The sequence below is a fragment of the Megascapheus bottae genome, chromosome 10 (assembly GCF_031878675.1).
Source record: "Megascapheus bottae isolate mThoBot1 chromosome 10, mThoBot2.hap1, whole genome shotgun sequence".
NCBI classification, from domain to species: domain Eukaryota; kingdom Metazoa; phylum Chordata; class Mammalia; order Rodentia; family Geomyidae; genus Megascapheus; species Megascapheus bottae.
The window spans coordinates 26,688,796-26,702,705 of NC_143518.1; the positions used below are offsets into that span (position 1 = coordinate 26,688,796).

The 13,910-nt window shown below is 40.7% G+C and overlaps 1 protein-coding gene across 3 annotated transcripts in view; it reads right to left on the minus strand.

Moving 5' to 3' along the window:
• Positions 1-2,180: 2,180 nt before the first annotated feature.
• Suco (SUN domain containing ossification factor) overlaps positions 2,181-13,910 on the minus strand; it is an 89,730-nt gene continuing 78,000 nt past the window's right edge. The window contains exons 25-26 of one of the 3 annotated variants that reach the window (XR_016536834.1): positions 3,537-3,760; positions 2,181-2,377 (exon numbers count right to left, since the gene is read on the minus strand). The gene's annotated coding sequence lies outside the window, so the exon portion shown is untranslated. Of the gene's footprint in view, positions 2,378-3,536; positions 3,761-8,689; positions 8,747-13,910 lie in introns of all 3 variants that reach the window. The other 2 variants (XR_016536833.1, XM_090340423.1) reach the window with 2 other exon arrangements.

The window sequence follows — 13,910 nt, forward strand, 5'->3', positions numbered from 1 at the left end:
CAGGATTGTTTTAAAAACAAAAGTTATGAATGAAGCAATGTCATTCTTTCTGATGGCAGCATGGAATTCCATTGTGTATAAATACCACATCTTGTTGATCATCAACTGAGGGGCATCTGGGTTGGTTCCATATCTTTGCTATGGTAAATAGTCCTGCAATGAACATCGTTGTGCTAGTGGATTTAGTGTGTCCTTATTTCTGGACATTTGGGTAATGCCAAGGAGTACAATTGCTGGGTCATAGGGGGCTCTACGTTTACCCTTTTGAGACATTGCCATACTGCTTTCCATAGTGGTTGAATGAGTTTACACTATCACCAACAGTGTAGTAGTGATCCCTCCTGGCCACATCCCCTCCAGCATCTGTTATTAGATTTCTTGATCCTGGCCATTCTAACTAGAGTGAAGTGGAATCTCAAAGTTGTTTTGATTTGCATTTCTTTTATGGCCAGAGATGTCAAGTATTTATTCATGTGTCTGTAGGCCATTTTGATTTCTCTTCAGAGAAATCTCTCTTTAAGTCTTTAGCCCACCTTTTAATGGGATGGTTGATTCTTTGAGGGTTTGTTTTGGAGAGATTCAATTTTTTTAGGTGTAGATATATTTTAGATACGAGGCCCTTGTCTGTGCATGCCTAGTGAAGATCTTCTCCCACTCTGTGGGCTTTCTATTTAACTAGCCAGCTATGTACTTTGCCATACAGAAGCTCAGCAGTTTAATGCAGTCCCATTTGTCCAAATAAGTTGTTGTGTTTCTAGACCTTTATTAAGAAAGTTTCAACCTGTACCAAGGAGACCTAATGTATCTCTTATTCCTTCTTGTAAAATTTTCAGGGTATCTGCTTTTACCTTAAGGTAATGATCCACTTGGAATTAATTCTGGTGCAGGGTGAGATATAAGGATCCAGCTTTAGTTTTTTGTAGGTGTATAACCAATCCTGCCCGCACCATTAAAGAGGCTATCTTTCATCCATGTTATTTTTTTTTTTGCTCCCTTGTTGATGATTAAGTGGTCATTGGTCTGTGGGTTGATTTATGGGTCTTCAGTTCTATTCCATTGGTCCTCAGGCCTATTCTCATGCCAGTACCAAGTTGTTTTGATTACTACATATCTCTGTAATAGAGTCTGAAGTTTGGCATTGATATTCCTCCAGAACTGTTCTTTCTGCTAAGGATTGTTTTTGCTATGCAGGGTCATATTAAGTGAAATAAGCCAGTCCCAAAGGAACATAGGCTCTATGGTTTCCCTCATTAGTAATAATTAGTATGCATTTAGGATTCTCCTAACAGAGGACCACAATAGCTCAAAAGCTATGTACGTAAGGCCATACCGGGTGAGACCAAATGAACTGAACTCTAGGATATTGAAACAAGAGGCTCATCTTTGTGATTGCTGTTCTTAATGTACTATGTAAGTTATTCCTTTCTCTTTCTTTTTCTTTTTTCCACTATGGTTAATCTCATGAGGTACTGTATCTGAATTTGTGTACTGGTATACTGTATACACACTTATTGGTTTATCTGAAATAAGGAAGAGAAGGAGGAAAACAAGAGTGGGAGGGGGAAGGAAGGAGGGAAAGGGGGACAAAAACATGAGAAGGGGTATCAAGTTTCGAGAAATAACATACTCACCACCTGACAAATGTAACTGTAACCCCTCTATATGTTATCCCAATAATAAAATACCAAAAAAAAGTTAACAGTGTCTATGGATCTGAAGATCTCCACACTGTCCTGGTGACATCTCATGTTCTGAAGGAGTGTTAAATATACTTGTCACTCATATTCTCCTTCTTGAATTAATAAGAAATGGTTTCCTTTAAATTAATTATCATAGCTTCCAAGCATCCCTATCTATGAATGTGGGGGGGAGTAGGAAATTTAACTGGATTATTATGGGTTGGAGGGTCAGCTGTAAAATCAAGTAATGTGGAAAGGGACTGTGCTAGAGAGAAATATTGAGTCCAAAATTTCATACTGAACATGAGAAAGCTGAGCCCCAGGAAACAAGTGAATACACTCAGACTCATCTAGATTGTGAGTGGCAGAGCATAGTTATACCTACATTGTTTCAACACCAGTCAAGCCTCGTATTCCCAACAGGAGCAGAACTCACTCCAAATATATTCCCTGCTGGAAGACAAGGCTCAAAACACACCCAAGTTAAATATGTGGTGTTACTTTATTCCCAAATGATTAGCTTTAAAAACTCATGGTCTTTAGCTGAGGAGCAAAGCTTGTTTCTTGGGCTAGGAAAAAGGGCTCTTCTCTCTTGATGAATTCTCTCCACAAGAACATATCAAGCTGTTTGTAGATCTCCTTCTGTATGGTTTGGGAAGAGGACATCTAATTTCAAGAGCCCCGTTGCTAAAACATAGCTGGAAAAAGGAAAATCTTAGATAAGAAAATTTTTATTGTCTGTTAGAATACTTCTATGTTCTTATACATAAAATCTTCATAGATTTACAGAGTAATTGTTCATTGCAATATAAATGTGCCCTGCGATCATCACCCCATTTGGGGTAATAACAGTATGATTTTCTTTAGAAATCACCTGTCTTCTTTTTCCATCCATGTGTTTTATTTGCAAATAAACCCACCTGGACCCCCATCTTACTCCAGGCCTGAGTGTAGGATTCAATATGGTCCATCAGAAATGTGAATTTACTAGTCCCCAGGAACTAGACTCTGGATGGCCAAGTGCCCCAAGTTACACCATTACAAAGCTACTCAGGACTATCTGTTGGCCTACTGGGACGAACAGATGTACTCTTGGGCTGTTGGCCTTGTTGGTCAGCCTGGGCCTTCTTTCCTTGTCCCCTCCATGGGATATCTCTTACTAGATCTAAGAAGTAGGCAGAGAGTTCTCATATAACTCATCTGAGGATCTGATCCTCACTGGCAATTTGGGAACTCTCTACCTTCTAATAATTGCAGAAGTCATAGTGGTCTGTTTCCAAGATGAGCCTATTTGAATCAGCTTTTATCATATGTAACCAAAAGAGACCTAGTACATACCAACAACCAGGACATAGGTGCTTAAAGAAACGAGAGTTTCACTGAAAGGACACTGACAAAATTTTGTGCTTCTGGCATGAGTCCTGTTGGCTCCTGAGAAGAGGAAAGGTCCTCTCTGCCTAAGTGGGAGTCCTGACTCTAAGCAACGTGCTACAGTGTGGCAGGTCAGAGCTCCCAAGAGTGGAGGGCTCATCCCAGGCTAAAATCGAACTCTCCACCCACGTAATGTTCCACTGAACTTCACCGTGAAAATGTGAAACTGCCTTTGATGAGGTTTTACTTCTCTGACTCCTACAATTCTTTCCAGACTCCCAGAATACAACTTTTCACTTAAACACACCCCCAAATGCCTGATGTTCTCATTCATCACCAGCTACATTTTTCATATTGCTAAAACCTGTTTCCTGTTTGTGAAGGACATCTCAGTCCCCAAATCCTTCTTTCCCCATCACTGCCTTCATCTCTGTTCTCTCCTCACAGGCAGCATGGGGCTACAAGTCCTAGACCTTCATGACTTACTCAGACTCATCTTTTCTTTTGGTAGGTGCCTTCAATACTTGGTCCTTTCTAGGGTGCTTTCTCGCTACTTCATTCTCAACTGGAGTCAAGGATGCACAACACAAACTGTAGACTGATGAGACCTCACAAAGTCAAGAAGCCTAGTTGCTCATTCCACCAACAACCACTGATCCTCACGAGTTGCCATGGTTGATTGTGGGAATACAACAGTAGAAAAGTGTTGCCTGTATTCAAAGAATTGGCACAGGATATCATCATGGGGAACGTTAGTTGTAGTTCTCAGAATATAACACAGCCATTAGGTTTATAAGCAGTGAAGAAATTACATATTGTTGAAGGTGATGGCATCCTGTACATTCCATAAACCTTTCCTGATGTACCTGGAGTGATATGATCTGCCTGGGAATCCTCATTCTGGCATATGAACAGTGCAGGATATCAGTCACCAGGTAGGGGCAAGAAAATGGTGGGAAACAAAGAATCATTTGGTTCTACCATTGATCATTGAGCTCGTCTGAGAAAAGCTATCCAGCAACTTCTGCAGGAGATTAAGAGGTCTGAGTCCTTCAATTCTGGTTTCTCACAATTGGAAAAACAACACTGAAGCTGAGAAGCCCTGACGTAACCCTAACTACACTGTAAAATTGTGAGAAACCCTTAAGAAGCCTCCAAATTTGTACTAAATTAAAGAGGGCCAAAACAGATTTGACTGAAGCTGAAGGAAATATAGACTGTGGAAAAATTAAATGGGAGAGGGCGTAATAATCATATCCATTTAATTTTATAGCAAAACAAAAATTTTGTCCATTCCATTCAGATAATCACAGGCAGCAAATAGCCAATCCAAGAGAAATAGCAAATGACCCGACTCCTCATTGCTTACTTTGCTCAGGACCTCTGGCCATTCCTACCAGCCTGCTTAGTTAACAGTCTATATCCCTCACCCAGGCCTCCTCTCACAACAGAAAGTAGGGACACCAGTTGGATCATTTCTCATCAATCACTTTTCTAGGACACAAGCTACCAGGGAAGGCACCTGTTGCCAGAGGTGACTATTGTCTTTGAGTAAGGGTCCGTCCTGGGCACTGACTTTGGGGGAAGGATCTCCCACTGCTTGAATGTCAAGGTTTCCAGAGATGAGACAGATCAGAGGTTCATCTGCCCACAGCACTCTGTGGTTTGGCTCTAGAGCTCAGGCATTTCCAGTGTGCAGTGGAACGTGTGTGTGCCCCATAGAGAGCAGAAATATAACCTCATCTTGTTCCACCAGGCAGTAACACACAGGACAATGAAGCCTGTACCATGGGTCTTCTAGAAAACCAGCCTTCCATTCATCGCGAAAGGCTAGACAAGGAGGCTTTAACCACTGGAATGTTAGGCAGAGGTAGCCAGACAGAAACAGCACACAGAAAGGCAGATGTTAAGTAGAGATAGAGCTGCAGTAGAGGAACTGTTATGTGTGATGCCTACCAATGATAAATATGCATCCTGTTTACATAAGTTGCTGGGTGTTAAGTGCGCTGAGTCCCTATATGTAGATGCAGGGGACAAATGCTTCATGTGTTTATGTATATGATGTGTGACCATGCATCTAGAATGAGCTGTCTCACAATCAGATTCCTTTGTTGCCCTTGAAATATATAGCAATATTATTCATATTAAGAACTTCTCTCTAAAATGAAGGACATGGATTTATGTATGCCATTTACTTGGCTTCCCAAATATTCATATGTGGTTTTATATTCTGGTGAAAATAAAAGAAAGAATCTTTCTTACTAGAGAAAGTAAAGAAAGAAAAAAGAGCCCAAGAGAATCTCCCTACTCACATACAGCTGCTCCTTGAAGATCTTCACCAACTGGTTAGTTAAGGAAATGCAGCAGCTTTCAATTTACTAAGTAAACTTTAAAATAGTCAACCTAGGAGGTGGTGCCAAGAGTAGGAATATAAGTGCCTGGGAAGCAAGAAGGTCACCAGTTCTGCCCTGGCAGGATGGGGAGGGTAGGGAACAAACACACACACACACACACACACACACACACACACACACCCAGTGGTTGTGATATTCCAGCTAAGTCCCAAGTAATGAGTTGGCTGAGAGTGAAGGGCCATTCAAGATGAACTGAAGAGCATGAGAAGACAACAAGGAAAGTTCTGTTGGCTGCTACTCTGGGGCTCAGCCTTTTATTATTCTTTATAGTATTCTTTATGCTACCTGTGCTATGATATGCTATGGTATTTACTGATATTTTTAATCATTTTTTATCTGATAACTTTGATTTTTATCTGTAAGTAGTTGTAAGGACTGCCATTCAAAAAAAAAAGCAGTATATGAATACAGAAAATCTTGATCCATGTCATCCCTTTCATAATCTGACATTTTGTAGTCATTCATTTATTGGCTCTTCCCAGAGTTTTATTATATGCTATCTCTCTAGAAAGTAGAAGGAAGGAAGGATCAAAAGTAATTGTCTTTGAAATAATGAGTGGTAGAAAAGCCAGAAACATGGAGACTTTGCATACTGTGCCAATGAGTGTAGTTGTGACCTTAGGGGGTCTAGAATAGTGTTCACAGTTGGCAGCCCATGAACTAGACCAATACCATCCTTTTCAAGTTCAGATATTTTTTTTGGCAAAAAATGATGTAATTAGATTTCTTGCAAATTCAAAGGGGATCTGTAGTCTTGAAAGGCAAAGTCAGCTTGTGTTGAGTGGCAAGTGATTCTTTACTAAGACCAGTGCTCATACATCACCTACCAGCCCAATATGGGTACATGAGTTCATAATCCCTAGCCAGGGTTTATAATGTCTGGTTTGAAAATATGACGGTATGAGACTTCAATGCAGACTTCTAATGAGCCCAGCTTTCTAGGATGTACCTATATTCTACCATGTAATCTGAGTGGCTTCCATGTGCTCAACAGATTTCCAGAGGGAGTGACAGAGCAAGATCCTAAGTAGCCAATCATCACAGGAGACATCTGACTACTGGGAGATTTCCAACCTGAGGAGGTCATGCTAACAATGGAAAGGTCACCTGGGAACAGAGACGGAGACACAGACAGAGGTAGGTGAACACAGACAGAGAGAAAAAGAAACAAGCCCACCAGTTCAAGTTCTAGCCATTCCACTTGATGCAGGGCATAAGAAAGCCATCTTGGACTCTCAGATCAGTTCTATCTTACTGCTACAATGCTTCATGATATGAGAAGTCCTGAAAAGAGAACTGCCAGCTGAGTCCATTTTACCCCCTGAACCAAGATAAATAACAATGGATTGCTTTAAATCATTGCATTGTAGTTACACAGCATCTATCTATCTATCTATATATAGATAGATATAACAGTATATATATATATATATTACCACTTACTAGCTGTATCTCTCTCTAGGTGTATTATTTAGCTTCTTTAAGCCTCCATTTCCCCATCTTTCAAATAAGAATAATAGTAACAATGGCCACAGAGATGATCAAAATTCTTATTGAATCATGAGTGGATATATTCAGCCTTGAAGCTAGAATCAGTATCATCAATAAATCTTAATAAGTCCTTATTATTCTTATGTTTTGTTTCTCATTGTGATTCTTTCTGTGAAAGTTTGTCTAATGGGTAGCATCTTCCCCCAGTTTGCAGAAAAGGAAGAAAGGGAGTAAAGATTCAGGGTTTGATGGACAGGAAAAGCATGCATGGAGAACAGTTCTCAGTGTGGGTTATTGAAACTCTAAACCTCAGGCTGACAGGCTACTCAGGTTGGCATTCTGTAATTAGGATCCCGTTAGTGTCTATCAATTCATTAATTTACAACGGATTCCAAAATATGTATGGAACAGAGTATACAGCAGGAATTCTTCTGGGTACTGGAGACAAAGCAGTGACACTTCCTGAAACTTCTATTGTAATGTTGGCGAATGAGCAGCAAACACATCGAGGGGTAAAATATATGGTATCATGGAAAAAAATAAGGATGATGATGAGTGTGCAGTGGAGGAAACGCGGCCCAGAAAGCCCTCCCTGATCCAGTGTTAAATGAAAGAAGTATTTGAGGAAGGAGGGGCCATCAATTATGTAAAAAAAATTCAGAGGTAGGAAAAGGCTACATCGCATGCTACTATACATGATGGATGTTTTCTCTCAATGACTACAAATCAAATATTATTTTTAGACAGTAACCTTTTAAGGGAAATGCTATCATATATTAGCCTGAATTCCCTCAGTCATGTTTTTATCTTACTGTGCCATCTTTTTTCCTTAAGCTACTTTGAATTACTTTTGAAACAAGACAAGATAGCATAGGCCAAAATCTGATCAGCTTTATAAAAGTACATTTTGTTTCAACGTCAACCACAGGCGGACTTCACAGTGTCTTCACTGAGAGTTCCTGAGCAGTCGGAGTAACACCCACAGTGCCAGTCTTCTCAGCCGGGCAAAGGACAAGTGTTGGTGTACAAGTCATCATCTCCCCTTGTGTTACTGGATAATACCACCTCTCCTTACTTGATCAGACAGAATAGAAAGCAAAGAATACCCACTGCGAATGCTATAAAACAGCTTCTTGATATGTATCTTGAGCTTCTGCGCACAAGGTAATTTCGGTCATCCTAGATGCCGAACACAAACTGTCCTGTCCTTTCACAGCCCCCAACTCTACTTGTGCAAAGCTATTTCAATGTGGTTTTTAATCAGGGTTTGTCCTTTTATTTTCACAGCCTTTTTAAGATGAAAACACATTTTAAGTATATTTGGTTCCATAGACTTGAATCAGTAATCATGATGACACATCACCATCTTTCCTACTGATACAATTGTGCAGCCATTTGGCCCATCAAATTGCTTTATCTTACACCTTCTCAAGCCTACAACGGTTATCCTTCCTCCTTTGTGTCATCAGTAAAGTGTCATGAGCCATACCCCAAGCCCTTCAGTATGCTTTTGAACTAATTAATATATTTTAATTACATAAGTTAATGAGATTAACTGTGCATTTTCATATACGCATAAGTATACGTATTGATCATGCCCACCTACCCTTCTTTTCTATTCTCCCTCCCTTCTCTCCTTCCCATCCCATAGCCTCCCCCACTTCCCATTTCCTAACAGTCCTTCTGCGTTCAGATCATCTTGTCCACATATGAGAGAAAGCATGCAATACTTGCCTTTCTCTGTGTAACTTATGTTGCTCAATATGCTGTCCTCCAGTTTCACCCATTTTCCTGTAAATGATAGTGTGTTAGTGAGGCTTTCCTCTACTAGGACATACACACATTTAAAGGAAGATTTGTTTTTGTTCATGTCATCAGAGGTGAGGCCATCATGAGAAGAGTTTGGCAGAGCACAGCAGCTCTTTGTGGCATCATGGCGTAACGGTGGCCAGGGAGCAATGAGAAGATGCCTATGCTGGCTGGCTGCCTCTTTCCTTACCATTTTAATTCATCTGTGTTCCCACTCAATAGGCTCCCAATAGGCTGGTGCTGCTCAGAGTTAGGGCTGGCCTTCCTCACTTAATCATTCCTGGAAAAGGCAGCCTCCGCCCCTTACACCAGTGAACACACCAAGGATATGCTTAACTATTTCCTTAGGCATTTGTCAATCCAATAATCAAATGAAGTTCTTCATCAAGATTAACCATCATAAATATACCACTTATAAACTTGATACAGAAATACATCCTTAAATCATAGTAATATTGCATCCCTGTGCCTCAAAAGGTTCATGACCATCACATAATGCAAAATACATTCCGTCCATTTCCATGAGTCTCTACCGTCTTAACGGTTCCAACTGTTCAAAGGCCGGGAGTGGAACCTAGTGGTGGAGTGCTTACCTAGCATGCATGAACCACATACATAGAAAAAGCCAGAAGTGGTGCTGTGGCTCAAGGGTAGAGCATTAGCCTTGAGAAAACCCAAGGACAGTGCTCAGGCCCTAAGTTCAAGCCCCAGGACTGCCAAAGAAAACAAAACAAAAACAGTTCCAACTGTTCAGAAGCCCAAGTATAGTTTCCTCTGAGCCTCATGGATCTTAGCTGTGAGTCTCTATAAATATTAAAAGGAACATTACATATTCCCCAGATACAATGGCACATAGTACATACTCCTATTCCAGACGGAAGTAATGGGAACCTAGCAAGCATCAGACCAAAGGAGGGCCAAAACACAGCAGGGCAATAAATAAATCCTATTGTTTTCTGTCTGGCACCTGGGGTACATGGAGGAATGTGAGCTCTGCTTCAGAATACAAGTTATGGGGACTGGGGGTTTGGCCTAGTGGTAGAGTGCTTGCGTAGTATACACGAAGACCTGGGTTTGATTCCTTGGTACCACATACATAGAAAAAGCTGAAAGTGGTGCTAGCGGTGCTGTGGCTTAAGTGGTAGAGCACTAGCCTTGAGAAAGCCCAAGAACAATGCTCAGGCCCTGGGTTCAAGTCCCAGGACTTGCAAATATATATATATATATATAGAGAGAGAGAGAGAGAGAGAGATTATATATATGAATACATGAATATATGAAGGAAATTTATATATAAGAATGCATATACATATACGGATATAAGTTATGGAGCCATGAAGTGCTGCCGTCAGGTTTCTAAGGAAGGTTTGGGAGGCCAAACATTGTCTGATCAGAATCCCCACAGGTAGGTCCAGAGAGTGTGATGCACAAAGCTGTATGAGTAGAGCCAAAGACGTAATGGAGATCCAATGGCTACTCAGGCAGACCTACTTTGGTGATCCTTCCATTTGTACCCATATGACCTCTCTTGGGGTGGCTCCAATTGCTGCTTGCAGCTTTTGGCAGCAGTCATTCCATATTCTCAGCATCTCCTTGTTATAGTCTTAGTCACACCACCCCTAGAGCACTGACAAGTGGTATTTATAGCTATTTGTTTGCATGTGTTTGTCTACCCACCACACTGGACTGTAAGGTTTATGTTTTATCCATGTAACATTCTTTGAAAGTATGGTTTTCTTTTCTTGAAAGTCATGAGCATCTACATAAGCAGGTGTGTGCCTAGATGTACTTGTGCTCACAAGAGATGGAAGCTGATTTTTCTCTTCTCAAGCCCACATCATGAAGGGAAATGGACAAGGCTTGATACAGCTTGTTATGACCTGGCAGAGGCCTGCGATGTTTCCCCAAAGGGCCCTGTACATTAGGAAATTACATTATTGGATGATGTTTTTGAAGTCCGGGTTGAACTGCTTAGGAGAGATTTTGAAATGAATCAAGCAATGGAAGATTTTTCTCTTGAGCCCATTTTAGACTTTAATGTCAGCTGCTAACACCTCGTAGTTAATAGGTTACATAGAGAAAGAGCTGTGGGCTTACTTATAAAATGTTGAAAAATATCAGATTACAGATTTAAGGAAAATTAACTCACCTACTTAACCAGTGCATGTATCTTTAAGTCCTCTTATTCATATTCCTCAAAGAAAATAAGTCATTTCTTTGCATAATTATGGCAGATGGTCATACAAATCCTACATTTTCAAATGTAGAATAACTTTTTTGTGAAAAAAAGTCTGAGTCTATGAATCAGTGTATATAGAATGATTAAATATGATTTAGTTGGTACATTACTGGTAAATGAACAGATTTAAAATGTTTATAATTCTCCATAGTGGTGGATTATTCTTTTTTCTATACCATAGGCTAAAATCTCCTACTATCAACCAGTCAGCATATTTATTTGAATAACTGTAATTGGGAGGGGGCTGGGTATTACTGTGCTAAAGCCAGCCTGGATAGACAGCATGGCCTGATGGTAATATTTCAGTTGTTACTGAGAAAATGGATTGGTCTAATTTCTCTGGAACAGATACACCAAATAGGTGTAATGAACCCCAAGTGAGGTTCATGTGATATAAACACATAATGTTCTGGGTCTTTGGGGGGTGATGGGAATCTCTTGGTGGGGGGTGGAGCTGAAACTTCTGTTAAGTTATTCTAAGATGGAGCTTCTTTGATCTGGGGTATATGAACATTTCAGCCACCCTCAAATCAATATTCTGTTTCATGTGGGGATTCTGAGTCATTTTTGCACTTCCTCTTTTAAAGTTCCATAAACCCCAATAAAAAAGAATTCTGATTGCTTGCTTCTAGAGAGATTTGTCTTCACCATGGATAAAAATATTGCTTATTTCTTCTGATTGCTGTTTGGTTCTTAGAATTTGACAGCATAAATTTCCTGATCCCTTACCATGAGCAAAACCAAGTTTAGATCTCACTACCAAGGTTAGGTATGTCATGAATACTAGGTACTACACTACTGTATTAAGTAATAGCAATTCAGGGGCTACAGTAAGTTCAAGTGTCCTGAATGGCTTCAAGCGCCAAGACACTAGTCATCTCTCTAGTAAAATAGGTTTCAAAAGAAAGTGATCTAAAAATGGGTCTGTGTTATCTATCACTCACTCTGCACTTAAATCATACGCATATAGCACTCTAATAGCTAGATTTGAAACCAACAAATATTGAGATAGTTCTGTGGTCTTTATGGTTCAATGAGTAATAGAGCTATATAGAGCCGGAGGAGAGTACAGGGTTTGAATCAAAATATGTGAAAGAGGATGCTGATCCTTTTGGGAAATTTTTTTTTTTTTTTTTTTTTTTGCCAGTCCTGGGCTTGAGCTCAGGGCCTGAGCACAGTCCTTGGACTTTCTCAAGGCTAGAGCTCTACCACTTGAGCCTCAGCACCATTTCCGGCTTTTTTCTATGTATGTGGTACCAAGGAATCGAACCCGGGTCTTCATGCATGCTAGGCAAGCACGCTACCACCAGGCCAAACTGAGTTTGGAGTGCTTGCCTAGAAAATTTTTTTTCTGTTGGTTTCATCCTGAAGTTCTCCTCACACTCAGTATGTTTCGGAAATATAAAATTTCTTTGACTCAGTGACAACAAAGACCAGAAATCCATAGGGTAGAATGACACCTCTGAGAACCACAGTCAGCATTTGGCAAGCTCCAACAGACAAGAGACTTACCTCCTTCTTGTCATGCCAGCAGTGTGTGCATCTTTGCCTGTGGTGTGTCACAGATAAGCTCAAGTTCAGCTCAACACTCAGTATATTCATATTTGCCTCAGGCAAATACAGACACATAGGTCAAGACTTCTGTGCTCTTGAATGAAAAGTTCAGGTGAAAAAGTATTCCATAAAAAGTAAACAGTACTGGATCAGTGAACAACGCTATAGAAAAGCTCTGGAAACATGTGGGGTCAAAAATGATATATTCCCCAGTGGAAGGGCGCTACCAACCTCCAGGAACCTGAGACTAGAAGTTACTTTCACATCTTTGCACAGTCTTTCGGCTTGATATACTGATGAAACTGCGTAATCTGCTAGTTCTAATTCAATAGTACGGATTTAATATTTTTTTTGTCACTTCCTGGGCTTGAACTCTGGGTCTGAGTGTGTCCCTGAGCCTCTTTGTGCTCAAGGTTAGTGTAGTACCACTTGAGCCACAGCGCCATTTCTGGTTTTCTAAGTGGTTAATTGGTTTCACAGGGACTTTTCTGCCCAGGCAGGTATTGAGCCCTGATCCCCAGATCTCCATCTCCTTAATGGCTAGGATTATAGCTAGCTAGCCATCGCCACCTGGCTCAACCAGTCTTTCTTATGAAGCATTTGTTTCCATATATGTCACTTATTTCAAAAAGAGTCATCTCTCACACCTGTCACATGTACTTCACCATGTCTGGCCCATATAACATGCAGAATGTGTTAAACGGCTGCCAGTCAAAAGCAACCTGTTGGTTGTTAAGTTTGAGGGAATCAACATTACAGATAGATTTCCCACTGTGACTGGGGTTAACAAACAACCCCTGCCTTGTTCAAAGGTCAACTGTGATGCAACCAGGGACTACTGAATTAGATGCTATAGGTGGGCCAAGATGACAACTGAGAACCATTCACTTGATCTCATTCAAGATAATCACTAATGTAGAGTGGTCAAACAGGAGATGAAGGGCATACCTGCAGTATCAAATACTTGGAAGGCTGAGGCAAGAGGATCGTTAGAACACAGTAATTCAAAGCCAGGCTGGATAACACACTTTTGTTTTTCGTGGTTGGTCAGTTGTGGTTCTTGAGCTCAAGGCTACCACCCCACAGTGCCATTTCTGGTTTCTAGTGGTTAATTAGAAATAAGAGTCTCACAGACTTTGGACTTTAGTGCCTGGGCTGGCTATGAACCACAATCCTCAGATCTCAGCCTTCTGAGTAGCTAGGATTACAGGTGTGAGCCACCGCACTCGCCTATCCCTGAGATTCTTTGTGCTCATAGCTAGTGTTCTCCCACTTTGAGCCAGTGCCCCTTTCAGTTTTTGAGTGTTTAATTGGAGACAGAGTCTCACAGAGATGTCTATTTATTTGAAGGAT